Here is a 17004-nt window from a genome sequence, read left to right as displayed (position 1 = left end):
ATCCCAAACCAGTACATGAATCTTTGTTTCTACCCTTGACATTCTGAGATTGTAAGCAACGTAAGTAACTCAGGTAACTTCTCTAAACTCTTCCTGTACTTCTGTTAGTTCTCATCAGCCTATCTACCAATCTGTCTAATGCTACACTTAAAATGGGGTCACTGTACATTTTCTGTAGGCTAAATCCTAACATAAAAAATGCAACTTTTCCTTCCAAGAACCAGATACTACATACCTAAAACATTATTCCAAAATATCTCTTAAAAAAAAAAAAAAAGAGTATTTAAGTGTTTGTCACTGCGTTCCACAACCAGCAGTTTTCACTTAACGTATTACAACTTGCAGCGCTATTTTTGGCCAACAATTCCGATTTACTGTTTCTGGATTGCCTTCTCTGTCATGGGTCTCTCCCACAAGGTAGCATATGACATTTTTCTAAAAAATCTAAAATTACTATTATAAGGAATCAGACTGAAAATCTGACACTCAAATAGCTCATTAAAATGAAAGCTAACTTTTACAGAAAACTGCAAATTATATATTGATTTATAAATCGCTAAATTTATATATTTTGAAATCAACATTTGTAATGGACTGCTAAGTAAAGAATACGATTCTGTGTTTACGTTAAATAGAATGTAATTAACATGAAGAATTATACACGTCACCTACCTATCTCCTAGCACTCAAACCGTCTATATTATTGTCTATGCTGCTGGAAGCAACAGAGACAACAAATATTGAAGAATGAACCCTTCCCTCAGTCCAAATTTTCTCAAAATTAATAGAATGCAGGCCAGTTCTGTTGAGGTCAATGTATGAAGCAAAAAAAGTAACTCAGCTTTACCAAGAGATCCCACTAATCTGCATTTCAAATGTCCCCTAGAACACATAATACAAATTATTCCTTAAGATGATTGCTTGTCTATTTATTTTAAACACATTGCAAGATACAAAAATGACCACAATTACAAAAATTAAGCATTTAGATGCCGAGAAATCTTTAAAAAGTGACTGTCCCTGCTACATGCCTGTTATAACATAAAGTCTTTACACTATTTACGGATGTCTCAGAACACGCAATTCATTTCCATGACCACAAAAAGAGTGCAGGCTACATTTAAACACTGCTCTGTATAAACCACTTACATCAACACAATAAACTTTGCAATATGCTGTATATCTATAACACCTTAACTGCTAACACCGAAAATTTACTGGCATCTGCAAGAGTCAAAAGACTATAAATTTACCTCAGTGATAATCAGAAACAGGTTGACATAGAAAAAGATCTCCCAAAAAACAGGCCAAGTGTTTCAAGCTGCTCTGTATCTTTCTCACATACAAAAAAAAAAAAGGAAAATGACCTAGCATAATCTGTTCCTTTCAGTTCCTAACACCAGGTGAAAAAGGGCATTTTACAACTGACTGCACTTACTGGTGCACTTAACATTAGTTTTAACCTAAAGTGAGAGCGAGCTCCTTCCCCGCATGCACTTTGACTGTTTCCTTGTACAATGAACACACTTCTTTTTGCAAATCATAAAAAAACTAGTTCAAAACTAACCCTCTGGATAAGGCTCAACTATGGAATCAATACATCCCACTCTTGTTCAAAAATACATTTAGTTCCATGAAGACAACTTGCTATACCTCTTAAGCCTTAAAGGGGGAAAATCAGGCCTGAAAAGCACTTCTAGAAAAGAAGAGAACTGCAGAAAAATATAGTGCTAATATCGCAGTTAAATGCCAAACAATAAAGGACCCTTACTAAGTTTGTTGTCATTTTAGTAATATATTCTTTCCATATGCATTTTTTCTCTTTTCTGAAATTTACTCCTCCGAACACTCTTACATGCAAACTGTACAAACTCTTCAATATATTTTTTATTTGGCAAGTCGTTGGCAAGTTAAAACAAACAAAAAAGACATGAAAAACACCAAACAGAAGGACTCCAGTATGTCATCAAAATGGGGCATACCTGTTTTGTGTTCAAATATACACCCATTCTAAAATCCTGTCCTCCAAATCCCTCTCCACTACACTTAAGGTATGACTAAATCCAAGTGCACTCTCTACTAAGCGGTCAGAAAGATAGTAATTGTTGGAATGTATTGCTGTGATTTTTTTCAGTAATCCACAGTATTTCACTGCCTTTAGTCAAGACTTGGGATCTCAACTTTCTTCCCATTTCTCACACTTTCTTTGGGACAGTAGCTTTTTAACATGGTCTCTTTCGACAATGCAGTGAAAAAAATTCAATCACTGTCTGCTGTTAACCATGTGTCAGTGATTACTAAGAGGAGGGTGGATGTGTAATCACCTAAAATCAGAATATCCTGCACTGAAAGAGACCCACAAGGATCATGGAATTCAACCCCTGGCCCTGCCCAGGATACCCCAACAATCCCACCATTGTCCAAACAGTCCTGGAGCTCTGGCAGCCTTGGGGCCATGACCATTCCCTGGGGAGCCTGTCCAGTGCCCCACCGCCCTCTGGGGGAAGAACCTTTTCCTGATACTCACCTAAACGCACCCCTGACACAGCTCCAGCCATTCCCTCGGGTCCTGTCCCTGATCACAGAGAGCAGAAAACAGAGCTGCCCCTTCGCTTCCCTACATGAGGAAGCTGTAGACCCCAATGAGGTCTCCCCTCAGTCTACTTCTCTCCAGCCAGAACAAACCAAGTGACCTCAGCCATTCTTCACACGACTTCCCCTCCAGACCCTTAACAATTTACTTCTTTAGACTCCTGTCTAAGGTAGTTTCACTGAAAGAGCCAAAATGGGAGTGTCTATTGTTTCTAATATTAGACTTCCTAACTAAAACAACCCAAACAGGAATTCTCCTTGCTGCTTCGAAAGCTTCTACAATCGTGCTATAAAGAAATTGTTTCTGGCACTACAACTGTTGTAGAGGTTGGGTCTCCCAGGGACCTACTGAGCACTCTTCCACCTCACTTTTCTCCTAAACCACACATCTGTAGTCTCAATGGTTCTCTCTGATCTAGCTCTTTCTTCAATATTGAAAAGAAGCAGTGAGGTGCATGGGTAACTCTAAGGAAAAAAAATTATCAGAGACGCAATGGAAAAATACTAGTTTGTGTTTCTCACAGTTTATCCTTTTTTCAATTGCTATAACTACTCAGACAAGACCAGAGCTGTAAAGAGTGATAACATCTTCTATTAAATCAACTGATACATCTTGAAAAACTAGACTCTTTCAGGCATGTATGTTTGATATTTCTATCTCGCTAACATAGTAAGAAAACCCCCTTACGGCTTCCCATTCTCCTGGATCCATACACATGAAGTAAGAATTTATTTACAACTTTCCTCAGCAATACTTTCTATTTACATGCCAGGTTACAAGTTAGTAACTTACAACATACTGGATCAAAAGATGTATGGAGGGCAGAAATTTTGGGCTCCCTTTAATTCCCGCAAGAACTAAGGATGTTAGGAAAACTGACTTTTGTAGTGAAAAATACATTACTCCTTATAAAAGTTCCAGTCACTAGGGCAAACAAAAATACAGAAAAGTTATCAAACTTTTCTATTTAAGCTTGAGTTCTAACTGAACAGCAAAACTGAAGGGGGGCAGATCAACCTTACATCACAGCTTATCTATGTTAATAACTAACATTTCTAAGTATGTACTGTTCACATTATAATGATAGAAACACATACCTTTGTAAGAGTACAGTCATTCCTAATACATCCATTATTTTCCTCCATGGGCTACTCAACAAGGCTACTCACTTCTGTTTTACTACACCTTCATTTTGTGTAATACAATCACATTTTATACTCCTTGGTGTCCCTCCAAAAGCATTGAATATACAATGGATGAAAAGCACAAACTTCAGCAACTGCAATGTTAGCAAGGCAACACCGGGTAAATCTAACAAGGATTTCTTCTTCAGAACAACAAATGTTACAAAAGGACTACAAAGCTTGGCTGATGTCGCTTTTTTAGTCTTTACATAACAAGATTTCGTATTTCAGATGTATGTCACTGCTCACCCTTACACCGTGTTTCTTAGAAGCTCAGAGTTTAACATTTTATTCAGCATTTAGTTAAAAATAAGTATTTAATACTGAGGTTGTTCTATGATGCAAGCACAGCTAAAATGAAGGGCCTCTGTGGCTGCAGCGACCAGATTTCAAATGCAGGTAGATCAATAAAAAAAGAGCTCAAGCACGAGCTCAAGTCTCCATGTGTGAGTAGAATGGTTTATAATAGCTTGCAAATGACTACACACTTGCTGTAACCAGCTGTTCTTAAATTATGAATATGCAGCCAATGCATGTTAAAGCCAAATCACAGCACCTTTTTTACAGGGAAATCCTAGCAGTTTATTTTGCTTGTTCCACATGTTAGTTCCGTTAAGGATACAAACAGCAATAACTTTGGAACAAATAGGACCAAACTATGGGCATTTCATCACTAAGTCCATTAGCACAGAAAGGGTTGTCAGTCTTTAGAACTCTCCTACAACAGCTCAGGCAATACAACAATGATCTCCAAGCCAAAAGCATACACGCAAAAGCCCTTTTGCCAGGCTTTTGCTTCAGCCAATCAGCCAGTCCGCTCTGACCTGCTTGAAGACTCGCATCAAGCTTCAAACATTTAAAAACATCAATCATAAAAACAAAGACAGGACACTGAATTATACAGTATTAACCTCCAGGGTTTGCATACAAAGACCTACGATTTATTTATGTCCTAGCACGTTAAGAGCTTCAGCACGCTGTTCTTTACACCAAACTAGCTGCCAGTTTGATGAACCTCTCTGCCCTCAGCAGTACAGTGTCTTTGATTAATGAGTGCATGCTCGTGGAAAAGTGCAAGAACAAAAAACAGGGCAAAATCCACACCATTATGTCCCTGTGCACTGACAGACCACAGCAATAATTTTTGTCCAACTGGCTTCCTGCTGTAGAAAGACTGTGGGCTGAGGAGGGTGTTCTGGGATTATTTTGCTAATTATACTTGGATACTACACACCACTCTTCTAAAATAGGTACCTGGTAAATGCACTGAATTGCTTATTAAAGAAACTTTCAGCATTCGAAAAACATTAATTCATTAACACAAATCAATTAATAAATAGGGTCACAATCCAAAAACATTATCTATGTACTCAGTGAAGAAAAAATACTCTCTAGAAGATTTCAAGGTTTTAGCTTCTCATCCAACAGACTTAGGACTGAGGTTCAAGCTCAAGAACAGCTAGGCAGATTATTTTCTGCTTTTAAATCACTGTATTAAATACTCTAAAGAAAATCTACCCTATACTTCTTGTAATTTACAGGAATAAGAATACACTGGTAGGGTTCACCATTATTTAAAAAATGAAAAGTCATTATTCTTTCCAACAATTCCAGAGCAGAACTAAGTTCTGTGTGAAGCTCCAAAAAGTCAACAGCATTTTCTGATGGTCACTGTATTATTTTTAAGTTTACCTTCTTTCCCAGGGCTTTATACTGCAAACATTACCCGTGACAAATACTTAAACTTAGCAGTCCCACTGATTTCAGTGGGACCATTACTAATGTAAAGAGTCCATCAGGTAGAATAATTTTTCAGGTAGTTTTTCTACACATTTTTAGTAGTTTGAATTTTAAGGTTTTGAGTGATTCCTCCTTCAGCAGCTAGAAAAATCTATGCAATCTCCTTTTGCAAACTACCAAGGCTTAACCCATTCAGCTCTTTACAATGCCTGACCTACATCAAGTGAAAGGGGTCTTACATCCTTTACATACAGAAAACAAGACACTCAGGAGGCCCTAAAGGGTGTGAGTAGCAAGGTAAAGGGAGAGAATTCACATTAAAGGCAACATGCATCATACAGACACTGAAAAGCCTAGCACACCTTTTCTTAAGGCCATACTTTCAGAGACTAAGTTTGAAAGATCATCTGTCACTAAGCAAGGTTTCAAAATGCATACTTGTTTTGATATATCAGTCTTTTTTCCAGTGATCTGAAAGATATTCACATAAGAGAAGGAACTGGTATTAGGAATTCAGTCAAGTTCATAAATTAATTCTGTTAAACTAAGCCGGGAAAACCCTTGTATCCTTTGTTCCTTGTTGCTACATTAAAAGAAATTGAAACAAGCATTAAGACTTCCTCGCTCCAAGAGTGTTTCTTTCACCTAGTGTCTCATGAAATGCTAGTATCGCAATAAAATAAATCACAGTTTCTCCTCCCCCAAAAAAGAAATAAAAATCTAATTGATACCATAAAATTACTACTTTTATTTTTATTACTTATTTCCATTTAAATCTCAAAGGAAGTTCTGTCTTGGACTTTAATAAAGTATATTTGTTTTTTTCTATTTAAGGAATGGCTCAAGACCATGGCACTACATAATGGTAAATTTAGGACAGTAAAGAGCTTAAACACTAAAGAACTTGGATAAGAACTTAACACAGCTAATAGGTGAAACTGTGTGCTAACTGTATTATATGTTCTACATACCTTTTTTCCACTTAAAATTGTACGATTAAGAAATAAAATAATGGCAAAATACTGCATCTTGCCTGGCCCTTCTGAAGAGGCTGAATGAATACATGGTCCCAGTTTTGTTTAATGACTACGTGCACTCTGCTTACCTACCCTACCTACCCATAGCAATTACTCTGCGGAATAACAAACCACACATTTCCGTTTTCAAGGAAACAACTACACAGCACACTACAGATTAAAGTCAGTGAAGACAGCTCTTTTTTCATCCTCTACCAGCAACTACTTGTGATGTCGGTAAAAGTCAAAACCCTTTCGGAGTCCTTATCTCTGTAACAGTGAAACTAATACTGTCTCGCCTTTACATAAAGTCCTAAGAAAGACAAACTAAAAAATTAATGTGAACCTACTATTTTCCTAACACAAATCTTTTGGTGGTTTCTTGTTGATTTGTTTGTTGCTATTTACAATAAAAATGGTTTTAAAGTAAAAATGCAGTAGTATAACAAAAAAAATTTTTGAAGCATAGATGTCAGTTAAAAAAGGATGTTTCATTTCCTTCTGTGATGCAGTGGGGAAGATCACCTGTACCTAAATTCCAAATACTGCATAATGTTCTTCAATACAAACTTCTTGTTTCTATAAAATACATTGACCAACATATACTTACTACATTTTGTCTACATTCCGAATGTTGTAAACTATCAAAGAATCACAAAAATCACTGCTAACCTCGACAACTGTTTCAGTGTTTCTTGTGGTGGCAATTAACAATCACAAACCAGTCTATAATCTGGTATGACACAATTTACTGAATATATTGTAGTAAAACTAAATTAACTCAAAGGTTGAGCCACACTTGGGAGAAAACCAGTAGACTGTGGGAATCTTCCTTGGACCAAATTATCTAAGTGATGAGAACACTAAGTACCACTCTTATGTACTCTATTAGAATAGTCTGTTTATTTAAAAAAAAAAAAAATCCACCATTAGTTACACTACTTAGTTTTATTTAAAGATACCTATACATTAGAGTCTGGGAGACAGATCACAGTGAAGGGATGTGAACACAGAGTGTTCATACAGTGAAACTCTTAATGTACCGGAGGGAGAGAGGGGAGGAAGGGTGTAGGAAACTGCATTGCTGGTTGTACCTCCCAACAGTCAAGATCTCCTACTCCCAAATACGCCATTATAAGAAAATTATAGAACTAACAGCAGTTAGGTATTCCTTTCTCTCATTCTGGGATGTGAGACCGGGTGCACAAGCTTCTTTTTATTTGCAACTCTGATATTCCAAGTCTTGCGCAAGAATAGAAAAGTAGCAACAAAGACCTTAACAATTGCAGTTCAAGCTGGGAGGGACTGTTCTACTTGAATTCAATGACACCACTAACGGCTTCTTAGCAGTTTCATGAAATCAACCGGCTGTCAAATCGATGCATCAGAAGGAACAGTTATGCACTCCCATAAGAAAAAGCAACACATCAGGATGTTTTGCAAAACATCTGCTCCTTTACACTGCAATTCTACAATAAACATGCAAACAAAGAAAACATGAAAAAGGGCAACAGGACCTATAAGGAAAGGCTTCTATTACCTTCTTATTTGCATTTTAAGTGTCTCTCAAAAAAGACAAAAAAAAGTCAGTCTTGTAGAACTTTCTTCTTAACATAAGGTCAATATAAAGGTTAAAGAAACATACAGAAGTCATCAAGCAGTGCTTTTTCCCTCCATGATATAAAGATATTGGTAGTTTATCTTTTGAAAATGCAAAACATTTTATTACACGTTCAAGAAAATCAAGTATTTTTCACCAAAAGGTATGAAGTATGTATTTAGTTACCATTCCTCTCACACTACTCAAAAAATTTTATAATGGTATTGACCACCTACAATAATCTTAAAAACAATAACCTTTTTGTGGGAACACAAACCTGTAAGGAACCAAGCACATTGGAATTTAGTTTAAGAAAATAATTTGTATGAGAAATACCAGTATGTCATGGTTTAGGGATGATATTCCCCAGTTCAGTGCTCCCACTGAAACCATGTGCTGATCATTCACTCCCACCCCTTCTTCAGGATGGAGAGGAGAATTGGAGGCACAAAAGGTAAAGGTCACGGGCTGAGACAGGGAGCATTTACCGGAAACAGCAATGAGATAAGAACATGAATAGTAATAGCAACAATACCAATGACAGAGAGTACAAAAAAGAGTCCAAAGATTCACACGGAAACAACAATACCCTAGGTTCACTTGGAAGAGAGCCCTTCTCTCCTCAAAAAGAAGAGTGCCTTGCCTGCCTTTCCCACCCCCAACGGACAGGGGCAAGGTGGCCAGAACTACTGGGTCCTGGCCATGCCCCTCCTGGCTACTGCAAAAATTAACCCTGTCCTGGGTGGAACTAGAACAAGGTATCACAATTCCAGTTTATTTTCAACACATAATAGTCACAAAACCTTATACTGTGCCATCCAGAACAGACTTTGGATCAGGAATGAAAAGGAAACAATACCTGAACCTCTGAAGAAATACTTTTTACCCTCCAAAGAGTTCTGTTTATCAACAACTTCATCATAACCTGATTTGAATACTACCCTTGCTTACAGGAATTGGTACGATCTATGATTACACAAGCATCACCTGCTTGAAGTGAACATAGAATTTCTTGAATACTGAAGATTCCTGAACAATTCCTAGTGCCTTCTCTACATACACTTTACAAAAATTACCTTGGCTACCATTTTCTTAACATTATGAAGTTTATTGATTTCACAGCACTTTGACAAAAATACATATGTAGTTTGAGATGTCAAAGCTATATATACCGCCATTTTTGGAAACTACTTATCCTCTGTTGCTCACCATTTATAACCTACCCAATCTTCTACACCTTCACTGCATTTATAATTTAGAATCACCTGTTGTATGTGCTTTCAACTATTTAAATGTTTTCATTTACTCAGCATTCACACAGATAGCAAATAGCAAATCCAACCACATTTTCTGATGCGTTTAGGAAAGAAAAATAAAGTAAGCATCTGACTTTTGTTCTAACATAACCTTAAGGCTGCTTTAAGTACAGCATTCAATACTGACTTGGATAGAAAGAAAGTCGTCATGCACAAACAGCTATTCCTATTAGTTTCTATGTTAACTGTTGTCAATATTTTTCCCAATCCTGGAGACAAAGAAAATGCAAATTAAATACAAGTAGTTTCATGTTTTCCATAGTGCAACTTTAAATATGCAGCAAGTCAAACAAGCATAGAAAGAAGAATGGAAAAACAGAACTCTACCTACAAGTACTCCTTATCAAGTACACCATGTTTCACTAAGTTATGCAACCAGAAAAACTTTCATGAGACTAAAAAAAAAAAAATCAATTGAGAACCAAATTAACAGAACAGTACCTTTTATTGTTCTCCCTTTCACAACAGCTGATACAAAACTTGTAGTCAGAGGAAAAGCGATTTGTTGTTGGGTTTTGGGTAAGGAGTTGTTGTGGGGTTGGTTCTTTCAATGAGTTTAGTATAGTTACTACGTTTAGCCACACACATTATACAGCACCTGGAACATAACCCAAACGACATGCAATATTTATAGGTACTTTCCAGAAGGAGCTTTTAATAATGCAGCTTAATAAGTTTGTTGCTTCCAAACATACCTCCAAGTTTGTCATTTAAAAATGGAGGTCTGTATTGCCATGTTCCTCATGCCAAAAAGAAACTATTTATTTCTCAGGGAAGATCCTGTACCCAGTGTTTCATGTAAACTTCACATCAGATTACTACTTGCCATAAACAAAAACAATGCCGATCTCCAGATAATTTGTTATTTAACATAGTAACTTCAGAACGTTTTTTTAAATAAGCGAACAGTTAAGCATTACATATTGAATACTAAGGCCAGGGCAGAAAAAAAAAAAAGGAGGGGGGGGAGGAATAACCCAAAAGCACGATTGTTTTCCTGTTATGAAACCAGACACCAATAAAGAAGCATATTCACAATGTCCCCTGTACGTGCACGCTCAACTAGGAACCTCTCTTTTAAAGTGCGGTTTACAACACGTTAGACCAGGAATTCTACGGGAAAGCACAGAGTCTTGGAGAAAAATCCCCTTAAACTTTACATGACGTCACTATCTGTCCCTGTAACATCTCCTAAACTTTGATGCTCATCCAGAAGCGCTTTCAGGTTTTCTACTCATTCCCTCCTAGAAGAGACGGTCAGACTTTGGAATAAAAATTTGCCCAAGATGGCGAAAGGCTTGTTGTTTGGAGGGCAGAAAAATGGAGGATATTGTAATATACACAAAGGGATAAATTTCAACAACTCGGCCCAGCGCTGCAGCTGCTTGTTTCTCTTTACAAGGACGGGACACGCATAAAGCCGCGGACAGAGGGACCCGCAGCGAGCCGGGTGTGCGGAGCGGCGCCCGCTCCCGGCCCGCGCCGCGCCCCGCACCGCGCGGAAGGGAAGGAGGGAGAGAGGGAGCGCCTACTCACCCGCGCACGGGAGCGGGGGCTGCGCGGGGCCGGGGGCCGCCCGCGGAGGGGCTGCGCCTGCTCCGGCCGCTGCTCCGCAGCCGCTCCGCGCGGCCCCGCCTCGCGCGCCCGCCCTGACAGCCCCGACTGAGGGGAGCGGGGCAGCGCCCGCCGCCAAGAGGGGAACCGGGCGGGAGGGCCGCCGGGAGCGGAGCTTACACAGCGCCACACAAAAGAGCCGCCCGGTGGCCACTAGCAGCCGCCGCGCCGCCCCGGAGGCTGCGGGCGTCCGTCGGCAGAGACGTGACCGGCGCCGCCCGGCCAAGGCAGGGGCGTGCGGCCATGAGTAAAGTTTAAAATCTCTCGGAACACGGCCGTCCCGTCTGCAGGCACACCGGCCCCGGCCCTTCCACGGGACTCACCTCTACGCAGCCACTCTGCCTCCCGCCCGCAGCCCTGTCCGGGCAGGGCCCCGCAGCGGGACTCGCGCTCGGCCCACACAACAAAGGGGCGATACGCACCGGCGGGGACGCGGCCGGCGAGGCGGGCGCTACCCGGGCTCGGGAGCTCCGGCGCGGCAGAACGCCATCCCACCCCAGCCACTCACCTGGGAGAAGCTCCGCCGCTCGGTGCGCGGGGTGCGCGGCTCTCACTCTCCCGCTCTCTCCCCTCCGCGGAGCGGTGCGGGCGGCGCGCGCCGGGCCGGCCCTTCCCGGCGCTCCCCGGAGCCGCGCGCAGCGCGCGGAGGGGGCGGGGGCGCGCGCGGGCGGCGGCGCGCACGGCGGCCACCCCCAGCCGGCGGGACCCTGGAGGGGGTCGTGGACCCCGCGCCCCCGGTGACGTCACCGCCGGCGCTCCCCACAGTGCTGGCGGCGGAATTGTGGATTTCGATGCAGGAACGGTGCCCGCGCCTCACGTCCACCCTCGGCTTAGGAAAAGTTCTGAACAGCCCACGTTCTTTAGACAGCCACAGAAAGTTCCAGTCGGCGCTGGGTCATTTTTTAGTGATGACTTTATCGGTCGAGGGAGAAGCAAAGGTGCCCACTTTAAGAACCTACAGATTAAGTTCAGGTTAAAAAAAAAATTAATAAAGCAACAATAGAATCTGTAGTATAAACAACTGCCGTCTACGAAAAAAAAAAAAGGCCATCCACTTCTAAAAGAGGAGACATTTTAAAGAAGCAACGGCCAACTTTTACGTTCTTGAAGTACTAGATAAATTCAAGTAAAGCAGGCAACAAGGGTGGCGGAATTAAATTAAAATCAAGGGGAAGTATTAACATTCACCAGCTATTGACACAAGAATTAGAATAAAAAATACATCTTTTAAATACCAATGTTCTCGCCTTTCCTGAAACAACCCATAGAGATTATTTGTAGAAAACGAAAAGCTGTGCTTCCCTATACCAACCCTTCACACTACACACATGGTATCCTCCTTTTTTTTTTTTTTTTTCTTCTTTCTTTGGCATAGTCTCAAACTCAAGCAGGGTTAAAGTACACTGCAAAAGCCAAAGGACTGCTCCCTACAAACCATAACACTGAAGTCACACCACAGTGCAACGAAGAAAATCTAAAGTGATTTCAGTATGAGTTGGTAAAAACATACTCGCAGAATTCAAGAATATGTACAGCTTGTTAACCTTGTTAAATACTACATATAAGCATTTTAAAAATCAACAATATTTCTAAATAAAGTCGATCTACGCATAAGGAAATATGCACATGTAGAAAGATGCCATTGTTTTCTGATTCCTCTTCAGCCACTGGCTGCGATTTTAATTGTGCTGGAGGATCTTCATTAGTATTAACACATGGGGAGATTTCACAAAGCTGCTTCATTAGGGAAAAAAAAAAAAAAGGCCTGGCAGACTAGCTCTTTTTGCATGCAACGAGAATGTCAGCCTTACCTCGGTCATTTGTAACATAATAAGTGCAAGCACAATGATTGCAATGCAGGAACATTGGGGGAAGGGCAAAAACACTGCCTAATACGGATATGAGAAAAGAAAGCTTCTCATTACACAGTAAAATTTATGCTAAAAATTAGTGAAGATGATGTCTCGTGAGACTCATGCTAAATACATTAATGTGCTGATATGTTTTTAAGTATTATTTTTGTACCAGGCTATTTCATCCCAAGGATTCACATCCAGCAGCAAAGGTTTCCTAGCATTTATTGATTTTTTTTTGTCCACCACATTCCCGGAATACAGATTTTAATCATTTCACTACACCACACTCAGTAATTTCATTAAAAAATGGAAGCTTCCATCCCCAGAAAGGCATTTAATTTCAATGACACACAATTTCTTTTAGCAGCAAACTGCCTCAACAGTAAAAGCTGGCCTAAGGTTCAAATGCATAATTTAGTCCCAAATTCTCCATGCTCTGCATTCCTTTGAAGCTATAATTTGACTAACTACCTAATAACTGTAATAAGGACAATGATTTCCTTATAATATGTTATTAACCCACATTTAATTAACTCAGAGGCTGAGCTCTGTACATGTTTGATTGGGTCAGTACCTCTCTAACCTCAAAATTTACTAATAATGGTCTTAAAAAAAGAGTGTGGGGTAAGAACGAGTATAGATACAATAAACAGCTGCTTTGCTCAGAATGTTATCCATCAAAAGCTCACACATTTTGCAATACAACAGCTCTGTCACTCATGAGATAACAGAATTTTGTAAGGGGAAACAAACAATGGATTTAGATAATTCACTATAAAATTTACTGGCTGTTTGGTGCATGCTTAATATTGCTGCTTGTAATAATTGCTTTAAAAGAAATTCTAGTAGGCATTATTATTACAACCTCTCTAAATAACCTTTCTAAATATATTTTTTTGTTGTTAGTAAGAGGAACTATAGTATCTTGTGACAAATAAAAGTGTGTGTGTTTGGACAATGTTATGTAATCTTTGTTTTCTGTAATGCTCAGCAGGACAGAATTTAATCAATGTGAGCACAGAACCACAGGTCCCAACACATATTTCTCTTCTCAAAGTTCAGTCAACCATCCAAATTTACACCACTGGGTTATATTTGTCCTCAAAATATGAACAATATCTTTCTCACTGTACTGAATATTAATTTGGCTTTCAGTCACTAATGTAGTTTTAGGTAGCTATATAGTATTTTATAGTCTACACCAAAATATGTTTTAAAAGTTACAGTTTTTCCACTAGTCACAAACAAATCAGTTTTACTACTGCAAAACTTACTAAGGTTTTAAAAACATATTTACAATTCCTTTGTTTTAATATGCTTATTCAACAGAAGCTGTTGTTAGTGGATCCTATTGATGCATTTAAAGTGATTAACTATTACATCAGAAAGGTCCCTAGCTTTCAAATTTGGCTGTTCTCCCTCAGGCAATATGAAAGCCGTAATTTTCAATTTTAAAAAATGCAAATTCAAACTGCAGCACATATACTACAAAAACAGGATTCTTTTTTCTTTTGCTTCCTATTCATGATGAATTAATTACACATACAGTTAGCCTTCTCATTCTTTTCAGGCTTCCAGCATAAATACCATTTTAAAAAATATACCATGCCAGAGTTTTGTAGTTCCCTTAGTATTTTCTGCTATGTTTTTGACCCTATCATTATATATATTTTTAACTAGCTGCACGCACCAATGCATTCATAGTCTTAACTGCTGAATTGGGAGAAAACAGAATAAAGTAAGCACCGTATTTACAGACGTGTAACCTAACATTTGAACAATTACACTGATGTTACTAGGGCCATTCACATACCATACATAAATGTCTGGAAGGTCAAATCCTAAATTCTTGTGGGACTACAGAGGTAGAGTTCACTGTAATGATCTCTCCAAAGGCATAGCCAGTTTAAAAGGTTTCTCTGTTCTGCACCTCCACTCACAGGCTATCAGCACAGGTTTACAGCCCTTCATTTGTAGCAATCCAGCTGTCTGTGGGGCAACACTAAAGTTAAAACTCACACAGCATTTCCAAACTCTGATCTTGTAACATGATCTGTTCTAGACAGACCTTCTTATACAACTAAACAAACAAAAAGTCTTTGAAAGTATTTTAAAAGGCTATGCGGTATTCACTAGGGACTAGAAACTATATTATATACTTCTGTTAACAGGTGTCCTGTGCAATATTTGCAAAGCATGCATTTTATTATCATAAAACATATTAAAACGGATTGGTCACAGTGTAAGGACCAGCAGGAAGTTACCAACAATCAAAAATAACAAAATTTTTACAAGGCTAGTAGGGCTAGTCCTTCCCCTGAGGAAGGGTAGAAATAGTTAGCATTTAATGAATCCTATTAATTAAAAAAATTAAAAGATTCTTTTTCATAAGAACTTGAATATATCACTCATCTGAGATGTGCAATTTGTTTTTTAAAACACTACATTCAAAAACATTGCAAAACCTTTTTGCTGAATTTGCTCTGTGTTTAGGAGGTTTATTGTCATCACAGATACTTGTCAGCATTTTCAGAAGGTATGCTACCACTCTCTGACAGCTATTTAAAAAATTTAACATGTCTAAGTACTCCTGGCTTTACGCTCTTATATACGTGGTTTTATTATGCCATCCTGGAGTGGCCAAATGAGTATCTACTTCTCTTCACTACAATGAATGAGGGTCAAGGTACAAAAGGCCTAGGAATGCTTAAAAGCATAAATAAGTTTATAAAAAGTATAAAATTAATAAAATAGTTTTGCAGCTGGATCAATGTGTTCACCACTAAGTTGCTTTCATTAAGAAATGCTGTGCAATTATTGAAAATCGGTATGTAGGTAAATTTTCTTTTAAAGTTTTGCGAAGGTGCTGAACTAAATTAATCCCCAGAGCAGCCATAACTGGTTTGCAGAAAACTCAGATTTGAAGAACCAAAATAAGAACTTCTGAAGGATGGGAAAGAATCTAGACTGCAAGAATCTAGACTTCACACGTTCTATAAAAGCCTAGAAATCTTTCCTAAGGAGTTTCTGCATCAGCTCATATTACAGACAACTTACCAAATACATCTCATAGAAAGTGCACTCTTCTTACAACAGATCTCACTGTGAAAGAGGTGAAAGCAGCTATGCATTATTTCCCTTCACTCCTAAATTGTTAAAGGATACTCTATTCATCATAAAAGATAGAGAAATCTATTATTTGTTTTGCCAATCCCATTTTAGCAGTATCTCATACCCCAACCTTGCCTTCCATAGCTCCTCCAGCATTTCTTTCATGTCTATGATGAAGAAGTCTTTTTATTAACCAATTAAATCTCTGAAGGTGAGAAATGCCAGTTCAACCTAAACAATTAAAATATTAACCCTTTGCAAGTAGAGACATAAAAGAATGTTCTTTACTAGGTCCCTTCTGTACTGGTACTCCTGTTAAATTTTACGGTTAAAATATCTGGCTCTCTCTTCTACTCAGAACCAATGTTGCATTTTAAGTATGAGGGTGCTTTCAACTGCAAGTTGTTTGGGACATATATCCAGGATGTTATATTTACCCTTGGAATGAATGAAAAACAAGGTCATTTTACATGCTACAGTCAGGCAGTAAATTACCTCTACATTAAAAAAGACTTAGATTACATTTTTTTTATTTGACTGGAAAAGCACCAACCTCACTGATAGCAGTATTAGCAGATAAGGTACTGAAAATCTTTGATTACCATGACAGCTCACATTGGTCTATCAAAACCTTTGCAAATTAAAGTGACCAAAAGACATACAATACATAAAACCAAAAGAATCAAGGATTACTTTTGTATCATTTTTCCCCTAAGTGTTTTAGAAGAACTAATGCAAGGAAATACTAACTTGCAAATTCAGTTAATTTTTATCTTCTTCCAAAAAATGGATGCTTTTTGCTATTTAGGCATATTTGGCATTTTGCTATTTAGGCATATTTGGCATTTTCCCTTCCCTATATAAGTCTACAAAATACCTTACGTAATAACTTGGTTAATTTTCTTATGCCTACAAAGCTCTCTTTTCTTCTCGACCAAAACTAAAGTTAGTTCTCCCTGATCAAAGGATGTAGT

At 38.8% G+C, this 17004-nt stretch overlaps 1 protein-coding gene across 15 annotated transcripts in view; it reads right to left on the bottom strand.

The window, feature by feature from the left end:
• The window catches only part of BAZ2B (bromodomain adjacent to zinc finger domain 2B), a 121911-nt gene extending 110218 nt beyond the window's left edge, over window positions 1-11693 (bottom strand). For 14 of the 15 annotated variants that reach the window (XM_039555357.1, XM_039555364.1, XM_039555359.1 and 11 more), the window contains exon 1: window positions 11572-11693. The gene's annotated coding sequence lies outside the window, so the exon portion shown is untranslated. Of the gene's footprint in view, window positions 1-9890; window positions 10048-11571 lie in introns of all 15 variants that reach the window. The other variant, XM_039555358.1, reaches the window with a different exon arrangement.
• Between the last annotated feature and the right edge of the window lie 5311 nt (window positions 11694-17004).

This window comes from Corvus cornix, chromosome 7 (assembly GCF_000738735.6).
Source record: "Corvus cornix cornix isolate S_Up_H32 chromosome 7, ASM73873v5, whole genome shotgun sequence".
Classification (NCBI taxonomy): Eukaryota; Metazoa; Chordata; class Aves; order Passeriformes; family Corvidae; genus Corvus; species Corvus cornix.
This window is presented reverse-complemented; position numbering and strand designations above follow the sequence as displayed.